Source organism: Plecotus auritus, assembly GCF_963455305.1.
Source record: "Plecotus auritus genome assembly, chromosome: 5".
Taxonomy (NCBI): domain Eukaryota; kingdom Metazoa; phylum Chordata; class Mammalia; order Chiroptera; family Vespertilionidae; genus Plecotus; species Plecotus auritus.
In genome coordinates, this window is record NC_137776.1 from 109,985,166 (window position 1) to 110,004,197 (window position 19,032).

General features: G+C 41.2%; 1 long non-coding RNA gene and 1 pseudogene across 2 annotated transcripts in view; one reads left to right on the forward strand and one right to left on the reverse strand.

Annotated features, from left to right (window-relative positions):
* Positions 1–493: 493 nt before the first annotated feature.
* LOC308248169 overlaps positions 494–19,032 on the reverse strand; it is a 41,107-nt gene continuing 22,568 nt past the window's right edge. Inside the window, exon 3 of the long non-coding RNA XR_013960608.1 lies at positions 494–1,592. This is a non-coding gene — a long non-coding RNA (uncharacterized lncRNA). The remainder of the gene's footprint in view (positions 1,593–19,032) is intronic.
* On the forward strand, positions 16,159–16,631 carry LOC308248990 (transmembrane protein 88-like; annotated as a pseudogene). The gene has a single exon. The product of its transcript is annotated as a transmembrane protein 88-like (transcript).

A 19,032-nucleotide genomic window follows, 5' to 3' on the forward strand; every position in this document is an offset into this window, starting at 1 on the left:
GCCCTCTTCATAACCTAGCCCCAATAAAATGACATTGTGTTGTACTGATCATATTGTGGGTTGTTGCCAGAATGGAGCCAGGCCTAGTTTTATATTTTAAAATGTTATATCTATACATATAAAAGCCTAAGTGACTGTTCGACTGTTCGACCGGTAGCTATGATGTGCACTGACCACCAGGGGGCAGATACTCAACATACAGGCATGGAAACATGGAACAGACTGATGAATCTCAGAGGGAAGGGGGTGAGTGAATTCGTACACCAGTGGGGTCCGTTGGCCTGGCCTGCACCCGGCCTCCAACATCCCCTGAGGGATACCAGATTGCGAGAGGGCACAGGCCAGGCAAAGGGACCCCACCAGTGCACGAATCTGTGCACTGGGTCTCTAGTATTTAAATAAACATGCAGTATAATGTATACTAGTTAAAAGGTAGATGTTCTTGGGGTTGTTTGTTGAATTTTTTTTTTTTTTTTTTTTTTTTTTTGCTTTGGTTCTGAAATGGGAAGGCACAGCTCTGAGTTTTATGGGTGAGGTACAGGAGTACCTTGGTATCTCGAATCAGCACTGAAAATCCCCCACCAGGTGCAATTAAATGGAAAATGCTAGAATGGCTGGGCTTGGACAGAGCTGGTCTAGGGTTCAGGATCTGAAGAAGAGGCCACGCACAAATGAAAACACTAGACATCAAATATGAATTTAGAAGGCATTGGGGGCCAGGCGGAAACCTTTCTCTAGTGGAGAAGCTCACTGAAACCCTGGACCTGTCAGCTTTTATTCACTTGAATACACATTTGCCCTTTAGGAATGCATACAGGCATATCAAAGGTAAAGTTTGGTAAACAGTGAAAGGATTTCAGGTTAGGGAATTGCCTTCAGCAAGTGAGCTCACAGCAGGACAATATTATGCTGATTTTCAGCCCTGCTGAATATCAAAGTCCATTGGCCTTCCAATGGGTCTTTTTGCATTTATATGCTAGCTACTGTTGGTTTTATCCTCAGGCATTTCCCCCTTTTTGTTTTCTTAATAAATCTAGAAAGTGTATGCCATCTGCAGGGCTCAAGTCCTTTTAAGACTTCATTTGCATCTGCAAACTAGAAATAAACATGTAAGAACAAGAATGAAAAAGCAAATGTAGGGAGAACCAATGAAAAAGATTGAGTTCTTTCATGTCCTTTTAAATTGCTGTCAGGCATTTAAGGAATTAGTTTGTAGTAGTCTCCTTTCTGGACCATCAGTTCTTTGAGTTCCCCTTCCCAATTACTGTCCCCTGTGACAGGACAGCAATGATATTCAAGTTCTGGATGGTGGACAAACAATGGGCAATGACATTGCAGGTCTGACCTTCTTTGGCTTTGTCCAGGACAACCTGCAACATTGTAGAACTGATGACTGCTAGCATGGCAAGGCTTCTTCACCATCCCCCAGGTCATCTCTGGACTGTTTCTCCTCTTTCTCATACTCCTTCCATTCCTTATCTTCAGCGTGTTGCTTGAGGCTACTGCTATCTGTGGCCGGAGTAGTCGATTGTCTGCAGCCATAGGTACAGGTTGAGGCCTTGCAGGAATCCACATGGGCTTGGAGGAGTTTTCTGGAAATACACAAGCATATCCTCAACCAAAGGTTAACAAGGGGTTGGGGCCCTTCCATAAGCCAGACATGGGATCTTTCCATTTAACCAGACAATTTTCCTTTGGCTTATTCTGACACCAGTGTAATTCCATGGGTGTCTTGCCATCAGCATTACAAGTGAAAAAATTTAAAGTAATTAAGGCTTGGTGTAGTTTATTAACAGGAGGTTTCTCCCCTATTCCCCTTTTTGTTTTTCAAGTTGGGAATTTAGCCGCTGATGTTGGCGTTCTATAATTGCCTGTCCTTGGGAATTGAATGGTATTCCTGTAATGTGCTGAATTTTCCACTTTTTACAAAATTGCTGGAAATGACACCTGCTTAAATAGTATAAATAGACTTTGGTCACTGAGCCATTTTAATTGAGCAGTCTCAATTCTATTTACCAGGCCAGCAGCATAGGCAGAATCAGAAATAATATTAAGAGGCTTTTGGAAATTCTATAGTGCAGCCTTGATAGCTTCCAATTTAATTATTTGCACAGAAGTATGACTGGTCTGGATGACTCGGTCTGAATTCATTGCATGATAAGCAGCTTTATCATTAGATGAACCATCAGTAAAAACAGTTAATGCTTCAGGAATAGGTTCCTGCCTAGTATTTTTTGGTATAATAGTAGGGGTGTAATATAAAAATTGTAATAATTTGTTATTTTTGTGTGTGTGTGTTTTTTTTTGTAGGTGAAAACTAAGTTCCCCTGAATATCTAACTTAGTTCAATTTGCCAATTCAAGTCAGTCTGAAATAACTTTTCTAATTGCTTCCCAGTGAGGGGAAGATAGATGCATTGGGGTTCTTCTCCTCTAAGCTGCCTGCAGTGCTTTCTGAGTTGAGATATTAACTGAGCCATGAGTTCTATATATGTAACCACAGTTTTAGAGAATTCATGCCCTAGGTGGACCCACTCAATAATAGTAGGAGAGTTTTTATTTTATAAGATGACTCCAGTAGGACTATTTGCAGTAGGATTAATCTGTCCTAATAAAGGCAATTCAGGCTGTACCTATGCTATTTGGGTTGGGGAGATTGCTATAAAGTATATCTCTCTTTACCACGTCCAGCGCGGCTAGAGAGCAGACAGTAGTCTTGAGTAGGGGCGGCTGGGGATTGAGAAAATGAAAGAGACAGAGGGGAAAAGCCGGGACCGGGTGGGACAGCTGGCCCTCTGATGGAGAGACAGTGACCCAGAGCCGGTGCAGCGCGTTTATTATATACAGCATGATTCCAGGAAGTTTAAAGTTTAAAACAAAGGAAATTATGTGAAATCATGGTTAAAGATAAAGCTATAGCCATGGTTAAAGATCAAGCTGTAATTTTTCATTCTTATGGCTTCTTTGTAATAGTCACCTAGCTAAGCCCAGATAATTGTGTCCTTTCCTTGTGCCTGGCTGAACTTAGATAATGAAACCCACCCCCTGGCACCTGAGCTAAGGGTCAGGCCGACAACGTACCTGCCTCTGGCATGGTACGTCTCCAGGATGTGGCTCTGCCAACGCCTCTGGATTCAGCTGACAATAATTAAAGAAATGCTCATGTGCCTTCCCAGACACTCTCTACAGATCACCTGCTCAATTCTTCCTACCTTCATCTGTTAATGTTCGGGGCGAGGAAAGATTAGAGTCACCCCTAAGTGTATTGAATAAATTTGTCATTTCTCCTGTAGAGATTTTTAGATAAGGTCTTAACCAATTAAAGTCCTCTAATAGTTTTTGAAAATCATTTAAGGTTTTAAGGCAATCTTTTCATATTTCTACCTTTTGAGGCCTAATACATTGGTTTTTAATTACAGTTCCTAGATATTTCAAGAGCATCTCCCTCTGTATTTTTTCCCAGAGCAATCTCTAAGCCACATATAAGGAGTTTCTTTTAAAAACTTTTACTTTCTTTTAAACAGAGCAACAAACTTGGTTGCTTTTCAGAAAAACCAGTAGGAGAGAGGTATGCTGGCCAACACTGCAATGCATACATTTCAAGTAAAAGGAACTCTTTTTACTTACGGTGTCTCATTAATGGTGAGATTTAATGCTTGAATAATAACTTTTAGTTTACTTTGTAAATAGTAGTGGAAGAGATTTTAAAATTTCTCCTTTTTATTAAGCGTAAATTTTACTTTTAAACAGCATTCTTTTTGGCTAGTGCCCATTTGCATATGTATGCAAATTTTACTTTGGACTTTACTAGAACCATTGCTCATAAAATATTGGCTTCTTATGTAACTGAGTTTATATGAGACCTTGATTATATTGTGAAAAGCTAATGAAGTATTCAGAAACCTTGTCCTGCTAAGCTTAGAGGTTGAAACCTTTATAACATTTAAAATACATGTATATAAATAGAATACAGTTATTAATGTTTATTTAATAAAGCTTCCCACATGATTTCAAGTATATTAGATTGGCCTAATTTAGTTCAAAAATATTTCTTTTAAGAAGAGAGAATAAATCCTTGAATCATTCTAGGGCCCTTAAAATGTCCCAAAGCTATCTCTCGGTTAAAGTCTTGAAATTTAACTTGGAAAGACTATCAAATATACATAACCCAAAGATTATATTATACACTTTTTGTAGTTATTCTAAAAGATATCAATTAAATTTAAACCGGTTTTAATATTAAAAATTTGGATCAGACCATAGAATTCTCTTTTTAATGAGGCCAATAAAATAGTATATCCTAGGTTGAAATATGTATACCACACATAGTATACATAAGGACTACAGTATATTTTGAACTACTAATTTGTCCAGAGAAAATATAAGAATTATTTTTCTCAAAAATGAATTTCTATACTTTATGCATTTTGTTATTACAACCATATAATTTCTCCCAACTTAATTTGAACTTCTAACTCTTAGAAGCCTCAAATTTTAGGTTGTAAGTTAAATACTTAGCATTTTCAGATTAGTAATATATTTTTACTAGTAAGGATATATTTCAAATAAAATACAAGACATATTTAATTAATAGATTCAAATCTATCCTCTAGAGCAGCCGTGGGCAAACTACGGCCCGCGGGCTGGATCCGGCCCGTTCAGCTGTTCTATCCAGCCCGCGGAGCCGAGAGAGCGGAGGGTTCTCTTGCTCTCCCCTCCGCTCCTTTACTTTGAATTTATATTAGTTCACACAAACACTCCATCCATGCTTTTGTTCCGGCCCTCCGGTCCAGTTTAAGAACCCATTGTGGCCCTCGAGTCAAAAAGTTTGCCCACCCCTGCTCTAGAGTTTTCATATCAGACAAACAGATTAATATTTCAGTATTTTTTCATTTTAAAATACCTAGATATTTAATAATTTTTATTATTTAATTCAGCAATGTTCTAAAGTTTTGTTACCAAAGACTTTAGAAAACTATGTCAGGGGGAGGAGGGAACAGGCCTCTAGCCATTTGGATTTAAAACTGCCACATTCTTCCTTAGAGATAACATCTGCAGGGGTCCTCAAACTTTTTAAAAAGAGGGCCAGATCACTGTCCCTCAGACTGTTGGAGGGCTGGACTATAGTTTAAAATAAAAACTATGAACAAATTCCTATGCGCACTGCGGGCCCGGGATGAGTTGGCTGCTAAGCAGGACAGGCAGCGGCACCTGGCGGGCCGGATAAATGTCCTCGGCGGGTCGCATGTGGCCCGCGGGCCGTAGTTTGAGGACCCCTGATCTAAGGTGACTGCTGCGGCTTCTCTGCTTTTACAGGGAGAAGGGCAACTGAGAGTGCAGTCAGTCTCCTCTTGAGTGACTGGACTTTCATTATTAATATATTTATAATTATTAATGAAAAGCTTTATTACAAATCCTTCATTTTAGTTACATCTATTTATTTATGTTTTAACAACTTCAATATTTTAAAGCCAATTATTATTATCCAAGGCATTTTCTTTGGCAAATTCTGTAACAGAGATAACTTACTTTCAGTGGCTTTAATGTTAACCTATCTTATTTTATTTTACTTTATTTTATTTTATAAAAACAGGAGTACCCCCTGGACTTGTGAGGCAATGTTGGAATGCAGTCCATTATTATTCAAGAATGACCCTTTATTATGGAAACACTAATTTTGTTTCCCAAACCCAGCCTGTATATTTTCCTTGTGTCATCTTTGCCAACTTTTAAAGAAAAACAGTCTTATACTCTGGTTTCTCTTCAGATCGCATAAATCTTTCGCCTTTTACTAAAGAAAAACAGTCTTGAGTTTATTCTATAGCAGTGGTCGGCAAACCGTGGCTCACGAGCCACATGTGGCTCTTTGGCCCCTTGAGTGTGGCTCTTCCACAAAATACCACGTGCAGGTGCGCACGTACAGTGCAATTGAAACTTCATGGCCCATGCGCAGAAGTCGGTTTTCAGCTCTCAAAAGAAATTTCAATCGTTTTACTGTTGATATTTGGCTCTGTTGACTAATGAGTTTGCCAACCACTGTTCTATAGCATCCTTGAAGAGATGGGGCTCAGGCCAAGAGACCACCCAAAGTTGGGCAGGGCACGCCTTCTCTTAAGCTAGCCTTTTTCTCTTCATGGGTATAGAAATCCCAGGCGCATCCCTAAATTGTGAGAAATGTCTCATCTATCCAAATTTCAAATGATGGATTGGGAAATAAAAACATGGTGAAAATGAGACTTTTAATAGCACTCCCAAGAGTGGGCAGCCATTTTACAGGATCACCAAGAGACCTAGTAATTAATGGGCTGGGGCCTTTTTTAGTTACCTCCCTTTGTCTAGGGAATTTTCCTAGAACCTGTATTATTGGCCCTGTGTACCGCTCATATTCTTTCTCCCTACCCCCACATTGTTTGCTCTGGGGAAATTTAGTAATCACTTGGTCATCTACTGTTTCTTTTCTATTAAATTAAATTAAATTAAGTTAAATTAAAGGCATGCTTAATAGACTAACAATAAACAAATTAAACCAAACGACAAAGACATAAAACAATCAACATACAAGCGCCAATAACACATAGACAAGAATTAATAAATCAGAGTTCTTTTCATGGATCTTTCAGATGTTTTACATTGCCTGGGACTTACACCCTGAATGCAGCCTCGATCTCAGCCTGTTGTTCACAGATCTTATCATATTCTGCTCTCCATAGCATTGACTGGCCTCTAAAGTTATTTTAGCTAAAATCTGCCTGTCCCAAAGCATCATATGGTAATTTTCAGACAAAGCATTAAGGAGTCCTTTTGTAAAAGGACTGTTAGCCCCATTTTCTCTAGCTATTGAGCCTTCCCACATTAGAGGCGGAGGATCCGGGGCCTTAGGTGTTACAAACTTTTGATCCCCAATACAAAGTGGGCATAATGCAGTTGGAACAAGAGCCCACCTAGTTAAAGATGACAAGGGCACTCGTTTTCCTTGAACCTGATTTAAGAGACTATACCTTCTGACACCTTAATTCCTTTATCCTTGAGCATGCAAGCTAAAAATTTACAATGATGTTTTTGCCTTTTACTCAAATTCTTCCCCATTGTAACCTGGCTGAAATAAAATACGTTCCTCATCCATTTATGGTTCATGACTCCAAAGCTGGTATGGGCTTTGTGCATGGTGCACTCCCCCATCTTTCCAGTTAATTTCCTTTTTTCTTCGTTTTTCACTCAGGCGAATCTTCTTCTCCAGATCCCTATTCGGGCATCAGAAGCTGCATCCATTTACAGCTAGGGTTCAGGATCTGAAGAAGGGGCTGTGCACAAATGAAAACACTAGACATGAAATATGAATTTAGAAGGCATTGGGGGTCGGGGGCAGGCGAAAACCTCTCTCTAGTGGAGAAGCTCACTGAAACCCTGGACCTGTCAGCTTTTATTCACTTGAATACACATTTGCCCTTTAGGAATGCATACAGGCATATCAAAGGTAAAGTTTGGTAAACAGTGAAAGGATTTCAGGTTAGGGAATTGCCTTCAGCCAGTGAGCTCACAGCAGGACAATATTATGCTGATTTTCAGCCCTGCTGAATATCAAAGTCCATTGGCCTTCCAATGGGTCTTTTTGCATTTATATGCTAACTACTGTTGGTTTTAGCCTCCAGCATGATCATATTGTGGGTTGTTGCCAGAATGGATCCAGGCCTAGTTTTATATATTAAAGTGTTAAATATTTAAATAAACATGCAGTATAATGTATACAAGGTAGATTTTTTGGGGGTTATTTGTTGAACATTTTTTTTTTGCTTTGGTTCTGAAATGGGAAGGCACAGCTCTGAATTTTATGGGTAGGAACAGGAGTACCTTTGTATCTTGAATCAGCACTGAAAATCCCCCACCAGGTGCAATTAATGCAAAATGCTAGAATGGCTGGGCTTGGACAGAGGTGGTTTTTCTGGGGCTGATATTTTTTTGGAGTGTAGCATTCCCCTGTCTCTCCATGGACAGAGGGAATCTTCTGTTCTTTTTAAAAAAATAATTTAAGAAAATGTTTTATTACAGTTGCCATACAAGTCTATTAGTTTCAGGTGTGCAACATGGTGATGAAACATTTATATAACTTACAAATTGATTACCTCGATAAGTCTAGTACCTATTTGACACCATAAATAGTTCTTACAATAATATTGACTTTACTAGTATATCCCTGTGGCTGTTTTTATAGTTGGCAATTTGTAGATATTAATCCCTTCTACTTTTTCAGTCATCCCTCCAACGTCCCTTCAATTTGACAACCATCAAAATATTCCTATGAATTTATTCCTGTTTTGTTTGTTGGTTAATTTTGCTCTTTACATTCCACATGTCAATGAAATCACATGGTACTTGTCCTTCTCCATCTGACCTATTTGACTTAGCATAGTGCCCTCTGGTTCTACCTATGTTGTTGAAAATGGCAAGATTTCATTCTCTCTTTTGGTTGAGTAAAATTTCATTGTTTGCAGTACCACACCTTCTTTATCCATTCATTTATTGATGGATACTTAGGTTTCTTCCATGTCTTGGCTATCCTATATAATAAAAGCCTAATAAGCTAAGGGTCCAGTCGGCTGTTCAACCAATCTAAGCGTAATATGCTAATGATATGCTAAGGCCACTCAACGGCTCCCTGTGACGTGCACTGACCACCAGGGGAAAGACATTCGACCAGTAGCTATGATGTACACTGACCACCAGGGGGCAGACGCTCTGACCATTAGGTTAGCTTGCTTCTGGGGTCCGGCTGATTGGGACTGAGCAAGATGGGCCGGACGTGCCCTGGAGTCCTCCCACGGTCCCTCTCCATCTGGCCAACCTCCCACGTCCCTCCCTGGCCCCAATCGTGCACTGGTGGGGTCTCGGCCTAGCCTTCACCCTCTCGCAATCTGGGACCCCATGGGGGATGTTGGAGAGCTGGTTTTTGCCCGATTCCACAGGCCAGCCTGAGGGACCCCACTGGTGCATGAATTTGTGCACCGGGCCTCTAGTTGTAAATAATGCTGCAATGGACATAGAGGTGCATATATCTTTTAGAATTAGTGTTTTGTGTTTCTTTGAATAAATACTGAGAAGTGGAATTGCTGGGTCCTTCTGGTTTCTTGTTATGGCCTTTGATTTAAAGTGTATTTTGTGTGATATAAGTATTGTGATCCCAGTTTTTTAAAATTTCCATTTGCATGAAATATCATTTTCCATCCCTTTACTTTAGATCTGAAGGAGGTCTCTTGTAAGCAGCAAATGTATGGGTCTTGCTGTCTTACCACTTAGCATCCTGTGTCTTTTGATTGGAGCATTTAACCCATTTACATTTAAGGTAATTATTGATAGGTACGTAGTTATTGCCATTTTATTATTCATATGTTCACCTCCACCTCCACCTCCAACCACACCCACACCCACACCAACACCTACACATTCTATTTCTTGAGTCTTTTTAACATTTATTGTAATACTGTTGGGTGGTGATTAACTCCTGCTTTTTCTTTTCTGAAAAGCTAATATCTCTCCTTCTATTCTAAATGATAGCCCTGCTGAGTAGAGTAATCTTGATTATAGGCCCTTGCTTTTCATCACTTTGAATATTTGGTGCCAGTCCCTTCTACCTTGCAAAGTTTCTGCTAAGGAATTGGATGATTATGGGAGCTCTGTTGCAGGTAAGTAGTTGTTTTTACTTGTTTGCCTCTGTTTTGTTGAGTTCTTTCTATGGATTTTTTTCCTGTTTTTTGTTTTCATTTGGGACATGTTTCTTTGTTTCCTCATTTCAGCTGCTTCTCTGTGTGTGTTTCTATGTATTTGGTAGATCTGTTCCATCTCCTGATCTTGGTAAAGTGGCCTTATGGTGTAGGTGTTCTGTTGGGCCCAGTGGTGCAGTCTTCCAGGTCACCTGTGCCAGGTACTCCAGGAGTTTCTCTTTGTGGATTGTGTGTGCCATCTTGTTGCAGGTGAGCCTTGATTGTATGTCAAGTGGAGGTATTGGCTCTCAGGCTGATTAGCTGTGAGGAATGTCTGTGACTATAGCAGACACACTGTTGTACAGGGGTTGATGCCATGGAGCAGGATTTGGATAAAGAGGGCATACAAATATATTATGGAATATTACCCAGCCATGAGAAAGAATGAAATCTTACTATTTGTGACAACATGGATGGACCTAGATGGTATTATGCAAAATGAAATAAGTTAGAGAAAGTCAAATACCATATGATTTTACTTAAATGTGGAATTCAGAAAACAAAATAAACAAACAAAAAACTTATAGATACAGAGAACAAACTGATGTTTGCCAGGTGGCTGTGGGGCTAGGGAGCTAAATGAAAAAGGTGAAGGGATTAAGAAGTACAAATTGGCCTGGCAAGCATGACTCAGTGGTTGAGCATCAACCAAGGAACCAAGAGGTCACGGTTCAATTGCTGGTCAGGGCACATGCCTGGGCTGTGGGCTTGATCTCCAGTGTGGGGTATGCAGGAGGCAACCGATCAATGATTCTCTCTCATCATTGATGTTTCTATCTCTTTTCCTCCTTTCCCCTCTGAAACCAATAAAAATATATTTGAAAAAAAGTACAAAATAGTCACAGGGATAAAAAGTACAGCATAAGGAATATAGTAAAGGAATAAGTAATATTGTAAAAACTATTTACAGTGTCGGGATTACTAGACTTATGGGAGGTTCACTTCATATGCTACATAAGTGTCTAACTACTATATGCTACACTTGAAACTAACAAATATTGAATGTCAACTATAATTGAAAAATAAAAAGATTACCTCCAGAGAAATATCTGAGTTTATATTCTCCTGATAGGGTTATTGCTTGGAAAACACAGTTCATCATGATTTATAAACCAATGTTTGATAGAACATTCCCATAAATCCTTTAGATTGAGAATAAGAAGAGATAAGAATAAAAGAAAAACACCCCCACCCCCATAGCTGTTGTCATGCAGTAGAGGAACCACAAAATCAGTGGTTGTTCCAAAATAATACACAGCACAGCAGTATTTCAAGTCACTGAAAATATCCTACTGTAAGGTCATGTGGCTCCAACTTGTTTGTTCTGGTTCAAGCTACTGGTAAACTTGCTTCACCTTCTAACCAACTACACAGAAAGTAATGGATTAAGTGTACTTTAACCCCAAACACTGTGCCCTGGGTACTATTAGGCTCAAGGGCCTACATACACTTACCTAAGTGACTAAAGAAATTTAATGGACATTAATGGTTTTCTTATTAATATCTGAGGTAAGTACTATTGGGATAATCAATCATACCCTGAACTTTTATTTCAATACTGGGTTAAAGACTTAGATTTAAGACTAGAAATCAGAAAACTCCTAGAAGAAAACATAGGTAGTAAACTCTTTTGACATTTGTCTTAGAAATATCATTTTGGATATGTGTCCTAAAGCAAGGGCAACAAAAGCAAAAATAAACATATGGGATTGCAACAAATTAAAAAGAATTTGCACAGTGAAGGAAACCATCAACAAAACTAAAAGATGACTTGCTGAATGGGAGAAAATATTTGAAAATGACATATCCAATAAGGGGTTAATATCCAAAATACATAAGGAACTCATACAACTCAATATAAAAAATATAAACAATCTAATTAAAAAAATGGATAGAGCATCTGAGTAGACATTTTTCCAAAGAAAACATGCAGATGGCCAAGAGACACATGAAAAGATGCTCAACACCACTAATAATCAGGGAAATGTGAATCAAAACCACAGTGAGATATCACCTCACACCTATCAGATTGGCTAGTTTCAAAAGGACAATAAACAAATGTTGGCAAGGATTTGTAGAAAAGGGAACCTCATGCACTGTTGGGATTACAAACTGGTACAGCCATTATGGAAGCCAATATAGAGGTTCCTTAAAAAGTTTAAAAATAGAACTACCATATGACCCAGCAATTTCTCTTCTGGGTATCTACCAGAAGAAAACTAAAACATTAATTTAGAAAGATATTTGCACACTTATGTTCATTGCAACATCATTTACAATAGCCAAGATTTGGAAGCAACCTAAATGTTCATCAATAGATGGATATGCAATGGAATATTACTCCATGAAGTGAAATCTTGCCATTGTGACAACATGGATGGACCTAGAAGAGTATTATGCTAAGTAAAATAAGTCATATGAAGAAGGACAAGTACCAGATAATTTCACTTACATGTGGAATCTATAAGATAAATAATAACAAAACAAAACAAAAAAAACAGACTCATAGACATGGAGAACAAACTGATGGTTGGCAGAGGGGAAGAGGGTAGGGGCAAGGGGGGTGGAATTAAGGGGAATAAGAGGAACACCTTTCCAGTTATTAAGTTATGGTAAAATAAGGTACAGTGTAGGAAATATAGTCAGTAATATCACAGTAACCTTGTATGGTGCCATATGGTTACTAGACTTATTGTGATGATCTCATCCCTGGGTATACCAATGTTGAATAACTATGGTATGTACCCAAAACTAAAGTAATATTGTATATTAACTATATTTAGATAAAAATGGGAATATATTTATCTTCAATTATATGATACATGTTCATTGAAAAATAAATTTCAAGAAAGGCAAACAAGTATGAGGAATACACATAGTGGTTTATATTGTCCAAGACATTTTTATGAATATTTATACATAAGTGTAATTTTAGATAACAAAATTACAACTAAGCCACAGATTAACCATCATTCAGAACCACCTGAAATCTGGCTGAATGGAAGCCCTATAACTAGAGAATTAAAGAAGCCACATTGAGACTGGTAGGAGGGCCAGAGGTAGGGGCCAGCTTTCTCCCAGACAAAAGTGCTGGCAGAGGTCATTGTTCCTCGTCAGGGACCTCCCCCACAACAGAACCAACAGACAGGAGCCATATCTGAGCTTCCACCAACCTGGCCCACACTATTCACCCCACCTCCCTGGTGATACCCTGAGACCCTGCCCCACCAATTTGTAGCCCCACCCAAACTGTTTGCAGTGGGTTTTCCATATGACTGTCCTGGCTTAGACTTCAGACTTTCCTAAAATCTCTCAAACAAGCAGCAGCTGGCCTCAGCTTCCATACGACTCAGTAAGTGGCCCTAGACCCTGCCAAGGTTCATAGCTTGGCCTCTCCTGGAAACCTCCAAGACCAACGTAAGTAGCAGCCATCTGCAGGTCACTCTGTAGCTCATGCCAGGTGGCCCCAGGCAGTGGCTGACATTGCGCCCCCTGGGAGGCCTCAGAGCCAGTGCACCTCATTTGTCAGGTTCAGACCATGCCAGATTACAACCTTACTACATCCACCAGTGACACACTCAAAGGGTGGACTTGGTGAGCACCAAAGCCCCACTGAAGCAAGTCTTGCTCCATAGGGGCATCTCCTGCATAGCAGTTCTTCAACTGTAGTTGCAGCTGGTCCTCACAGCTGATTTGCCTGGGAGTCGATTCCTCCCAGTAACGCCAACAGCAATCAAAGTTCAACTACAACAAGACAGTGCACACAGCCCACATAGGGGAACACCCAGAATGCCCAGCTCAGGTGACTGGGGAGGCTGAGCCACTGGGCCCTACAGGACACCTACTACACAAGGCTACTCTACCAATTCCAAGAGACATAGTAGTCCTACCTAATACATAGAAACCAACACAGGTAAGCAGCCAAAATGCAGAGACAAAGAAACATGATGCAAATGAAAATACAGAAGAAATCTCAAGAAAATGAACTAAATGAAATAGAAGGAAGCAAACTACCAGATAGATACAGAGTTTAAAACAATGGTTATAAGGATGCTCAAAGAACTTAATGAGAACTTCAAGGAATTTAGGGAGTACTTTTAAGGAACTTAGAACTTTAAGGAACTTAGTAAAAACATCAATGACATAAAAAAGGACCAGTCAGAAATTAAGGATACACTAACTGAAATGAAGAGTAATTTACAGGGAATCAACAGTACAGTAGAGGATGCCAAGAATCAAATCAGTGATTTGGAATATGAAGAAGCAAAAACACCCAGTCAGAACAGCTAAAAGAAAAACAGAATCCAAAAATATGAAGATAGTCCAGCCGGTGTTGCTCAGTGGTTGAGTGTCGACCTATGAACCAAGATGTCCCCAGTTCGATTCCCAGTTAGGGCACATGCCTGGTTTGCAGGCTCAATGTCCAGTAGGGGCATGCAGGAGGCAGACAATTGATGTCTCTTTCATTGATGTTTTTATCTCTCTATTCCCCTCCTTTCCTCTCTAAAATCAATAAACTATATCTTTAAAACTCAAAACAAAGAAATATGAAGATAGTGTAAGGAGCCTGTGGGACAACTTCAAGCATACCAACATTTGCATCATGGGGATGATGGAAGGAGAAGAGAGGGAGCAAGAAATTGAAAACCTATTTGAAAAAATAGTGACAGAAAACTTCCCCTAACTGGTGAAAGAAATATATTTATAAGTCCAGGAATTGCAGAGTCCCAAACAAGAAGTGCCCAAAGTTGCCCACACCAAGACACATTATAATTAAACGGCAAAATTTAAAGACAAAGAATCCTAAAAGCAGTTAGTTACCTACAAGGGAGTGCCCATACAACTGTCAGCTGATTTCTCAACAGAAACTTTGCAGGCCAGGAGGGAGTGGCAAGAAATATTCAAAGTGATGAAAAGCAAGGACCTACAACCAAGACTAGCCTACACAGGAAAGGTATCAGTTAGAATTGAATGTTATATAAAGAGCTTTACAGACAAGAAAAAGCTAAAGGACTTCATCACCACCAAACCAGTGTTACATGAGATGTTGAAGGGTCTTTAAGAAGAAGAAGAAAAATTAAAAATATGAACAATAAAATGGCAATAAATACATATCTATCAACAATTGAATCTTAAAAAAAAAAAATAGAACCAGAGGCATGGAAACATGGAACTGACTGACAAATCTCAGAGTGAAGGGGGTTGGAGGATGGGTAGAAATTAGCCAAAGAACTTACATGTATACTAGAGGCCCAATGCATGAAATTTGTACAAGAGTAGGCCTTCCTTTCTTACAGCCGCCAGCAGGCACCCAGGACCTGGGCTTCCCTCCAGCTGCTGGCAGGTACCCAGGACCCGGGCTTCCCTCACAGCCCTTGCTTCATCCAGAAGGACAGAAGGACTTCTGGTCTAATTAGCATATTACACTTTTATTATTATAGATATGCATTACCCATGGACACAGATAATAGGGTGTTGAAGTCCTGGGGTGTGGTGCAGGATCCAGGTAGATGGGGGCAGTGAAGGGGGGCGGGTGGTTAAGAGGGGGCATCTGTAATACTCTCAACAATATCTTTAAAAAAGTAAAATTTTAAATAAGATCATAATTTTGTAAACTACTTTTTATTTAACATAGAGAATTCTGCAACATAAATTACCACAAATTTAGCAGCTTAAAACAATACATATTTATTTCCTAAGCATTTTTGTTGCCAGACTGAAATCCAGTGTTGGCCAGGTTGCACTCTCATCAGAGTGTTGACTGTGGAAACATTGGCTTTCAAGCTCCCTCAGCTTATTGGAAGGATTCATTTCCTTGCAGCCATAAACTGAGGTTCTTGTGTTCTAGCTGTCAGCAGTGGATTGCTCTCAGCTCTTAGAGGCCCCTTTCATTCCTTGCCATAAATGGGGTCCTCTCGATAGCCCCTCTCACACCATAGCAGCTTCTTCAAAGCTGTCAGTTGGACATCCCCCGAGGGCTCCTGGACTGCGAGAGGGTGCAGGCTGGGCTGAGGGAACACCCCCCTCCCCCGAGGGCACGAATTTTCGTGCACCAGCCCTCTAGTATATGATAAACCCTCAGCCAATATCATACTCAATGGCTAAAAACTGAAAGCTTTTCCTTTAAGATCTGGAACAAGACAAGGATGTCTACTCACACCACTCTTATTCCACGTAGTGCTAGAAGTCCTAGCCAGAGCAATAAGGCAAGAGAAAGAAAGAAAAGGCATCCAAATAATGAAGGAAGAAGTCAAAACTGTCACTTTTTGTGGATGACATGATTCTGTATATAGAAAATCCTAAATACTCCACCAAAAAACTATTAGAAACAATAAACAAATACAGTCAAGTTGCAGGATATAAAGTCAATGTGCAAAAATTGATTGCCTCAAACCAGGCAGGCCATGGCAGATGTCCTCATGGTGCAGAGACCGGTTCCCAACAGCGGCCCAGAGCCCCGGGACCCCCTGGACTGCTGGGCTTGTGCTATGCTGGTCACCGTTCAGAATCTGCTGGTGGCTGCCTTCAATCTCCTCTTGCTGGTGCTGGGGACCATCCTGCTACCTGCAGTCACCATGCTAGGCTTGGCTTCCTCTGCCACTCCCAGTTTCTGTGCTCCCAGGCATCCCCTTGCACCATGCACCTGTGGCACCTGGGCTTCATGGCCCTGCTGGTCACTGGGTTCCTGCTACTCATGCTGCTGCTCATCCTTGCCCTGGCCAGCTACCATGGCCTCTGCCTGTGCCTCCATCTAGCCGACAGCCTCGTGCCCTACAGCTGAGCCCTTTATCGGTGCCGGCACTCTCCGCAACTGTGGCAAATCCAGGCCTCACCAGGGTCCCAGGCTGTTCCCACATCAGGAAAGCTATGGGTTTGAGGACCCTTGAATCAAGAACAACCCCAACGAATGCCCTCCTTTTCAATACGTCCAAGGACTTGAAGCCTGGGGGTCTTCCGAACTATCCTGCCCCATCCCTGCCTAAGCCAGTCCTAGCATCCCCTTGGTGAACTGCAGCATCTGTGGACCCAATGTTGGTGAAAATTTGCCGTTCCAGAAAACACTTTCTTTTTACCACCCATATATGAATCCTGAATATCTGGGCTGGACCCTGCACATATACTCCCCACCCCACCCCACCCCCCATCTTGTGAATAGGACAACTGAACCTCACTGGTACCCTCATTTTCCAGTGCAGCTCCTCTAGTATTTATGGGCTGATGGGTGCGATTGAAGGGGAAGGAGTGATCACACGTTAATAAAGAACTAATGAACTGGAAAAAAATGGATTGCCTTCCTGTATACTAACAAATAACTTCAGAAAAAGAAATGAAAAAAACCACAAATAAAATTTGCATTTTTCTTTTTATAAACTTTTGCATTGCTTTTTGAGATGTTATTAGCACTATTTACTGATAATTTTTGTCACATCTTTACCAAAAGATAAAAGTCACATCTTTTCATATTAAATCTTTATTGTTGAAAATATTACATATGTCCCCCTTTTTCCCATTAACTTCTTCTCGCCCACCCCTGCCCCTCACCCCAGGCCTTCACTAGCCTATTGTCTGGGTCCATGGGTTATGCATACATGGGGGGAAAACTCAGAATCATCTCAACTGATGTAGGAAAACAATTTCACAAAATACCTGAATACAATACCCTTTTATATTAATTTAAAAAATATACCCTTGTATAATAATTTAAAAAAACTCAGAAACCTAGAAATAGAAGTTCCTCAACATGACAAAGGCATTTATGAAATATTGACAGTTACCATCATACTAAACTGTAAAATACTGAAAGCATTATGTTGCTTGCTAACACCACTGTTATTCAGCATTATACTGGGGCTTCTAGCCAGAGCTTTTAGACAAGAAAAAGAAGTAAAAGTCGTGAAAATTGGAAAAGAAGTAGTAAAGCTAGCTATCTCTATTAACAAATGACATGATCCTTTATATTTAAAAACTAGAGGCCTGATGCATGAAATTCGTGCAAGAGTAGGCCTTCGCAGCCCAGGCTGCCTTGGCCCTCGCAGCCACGGCTTCGTCTGGAAGGTCGTCCGGACTGTCATTCCGCTGTTCAGCTGTTCAGTCAATTTGCATATTATGCTTTTATTATTATAGATAACCCATAAGAATACATTTAAACACTACTAGGGAGGGAAACCAAGATGGCGGCATAGGCAAAACACCTAAACTGCTGCCTCGCACAACAATTTCAAAACTACAACTAAAAGACAGAACGGACACCATCCAGAACCACAGGAAAGCTGGCCGAGTGAAAATTCTACAACTAGAAGGAAAAAGAAAAGCTCACAGAGAATTGGAGGTACGGCAAAGGGGCTTTGTGCGCGCAGAGAGGAAGGGCGGCTGAGAGCCTGGCTGACTTTCTCTGGCGGAAGGGGGAAGGAAGCCTCTGACCTCACTGAACCCCAGTTCTGACTGCACTGAACCCCAGTTCTGGGCGAACCCCTGGGGACCCACGCTCTTACGGGGGGAGTCTGGACTCCCGGGCGGAGACTCGAGCTGGGAAAGGCAGAAGTCTGAAGGCGCGCGTGGGCCAGTGCGCACAAAGGCTGCGGAGGTTGCCACAGGCTTTCCCTAGTGGAAGGGAGTCAGAGGATCCTGACTGCACTGAGCCCCAGTTCTGACTGCAGTGAACCCCAGTTCCAGGCGAGCCCCTGGGGACCCACGCTCTTGTGGGGGGAGTCTGGACTCTCAGGCGGAGACTCGGGAGCCGGGGAAGGCGGAGGACTGAAAGTGCGCACGCGCGCGCGCGCCAGTGCGCACAAAGGCTGCGGAAGTTGCCACAGGCTTTCCCTAGTGGAAGAGAGTCAGAGGATTCTGACTGCACTGAGCCCCAGTTCTGACTGCAGTGAACCCCAGTTCCAGGCGAGCCCCTGGGGACCCACGCTCTTGTGGGGGGAGTCTGGACTCTCAGGCGGAGACTCGAGCTGGGGAAGGCGGAGGACTGAAAGCGCACATGCGCGCAAGGGCAAGGCTGACAGGAAGCCAAGACTGAGACTCCACCCCATCCAAGCTGAGCACAGAGGCTATTGCAATTTGGCAAGTCTAATCCTATAAGGCTGTCTCCAGCACCGAACTTCTCCCAGCATAGACACAGCTGATCCTTACAGCCAACTGGCCTGGAGGTCAATTCTTCCCAGTGATACCAACAACAATAAAGACTTAATTACAACAAGGCTGTACACACAGTCCACAAAGGGGTGCACCAAGAGTGTCCACCTCAGGTTAACTGGGGAAGCAGACCCACTGGG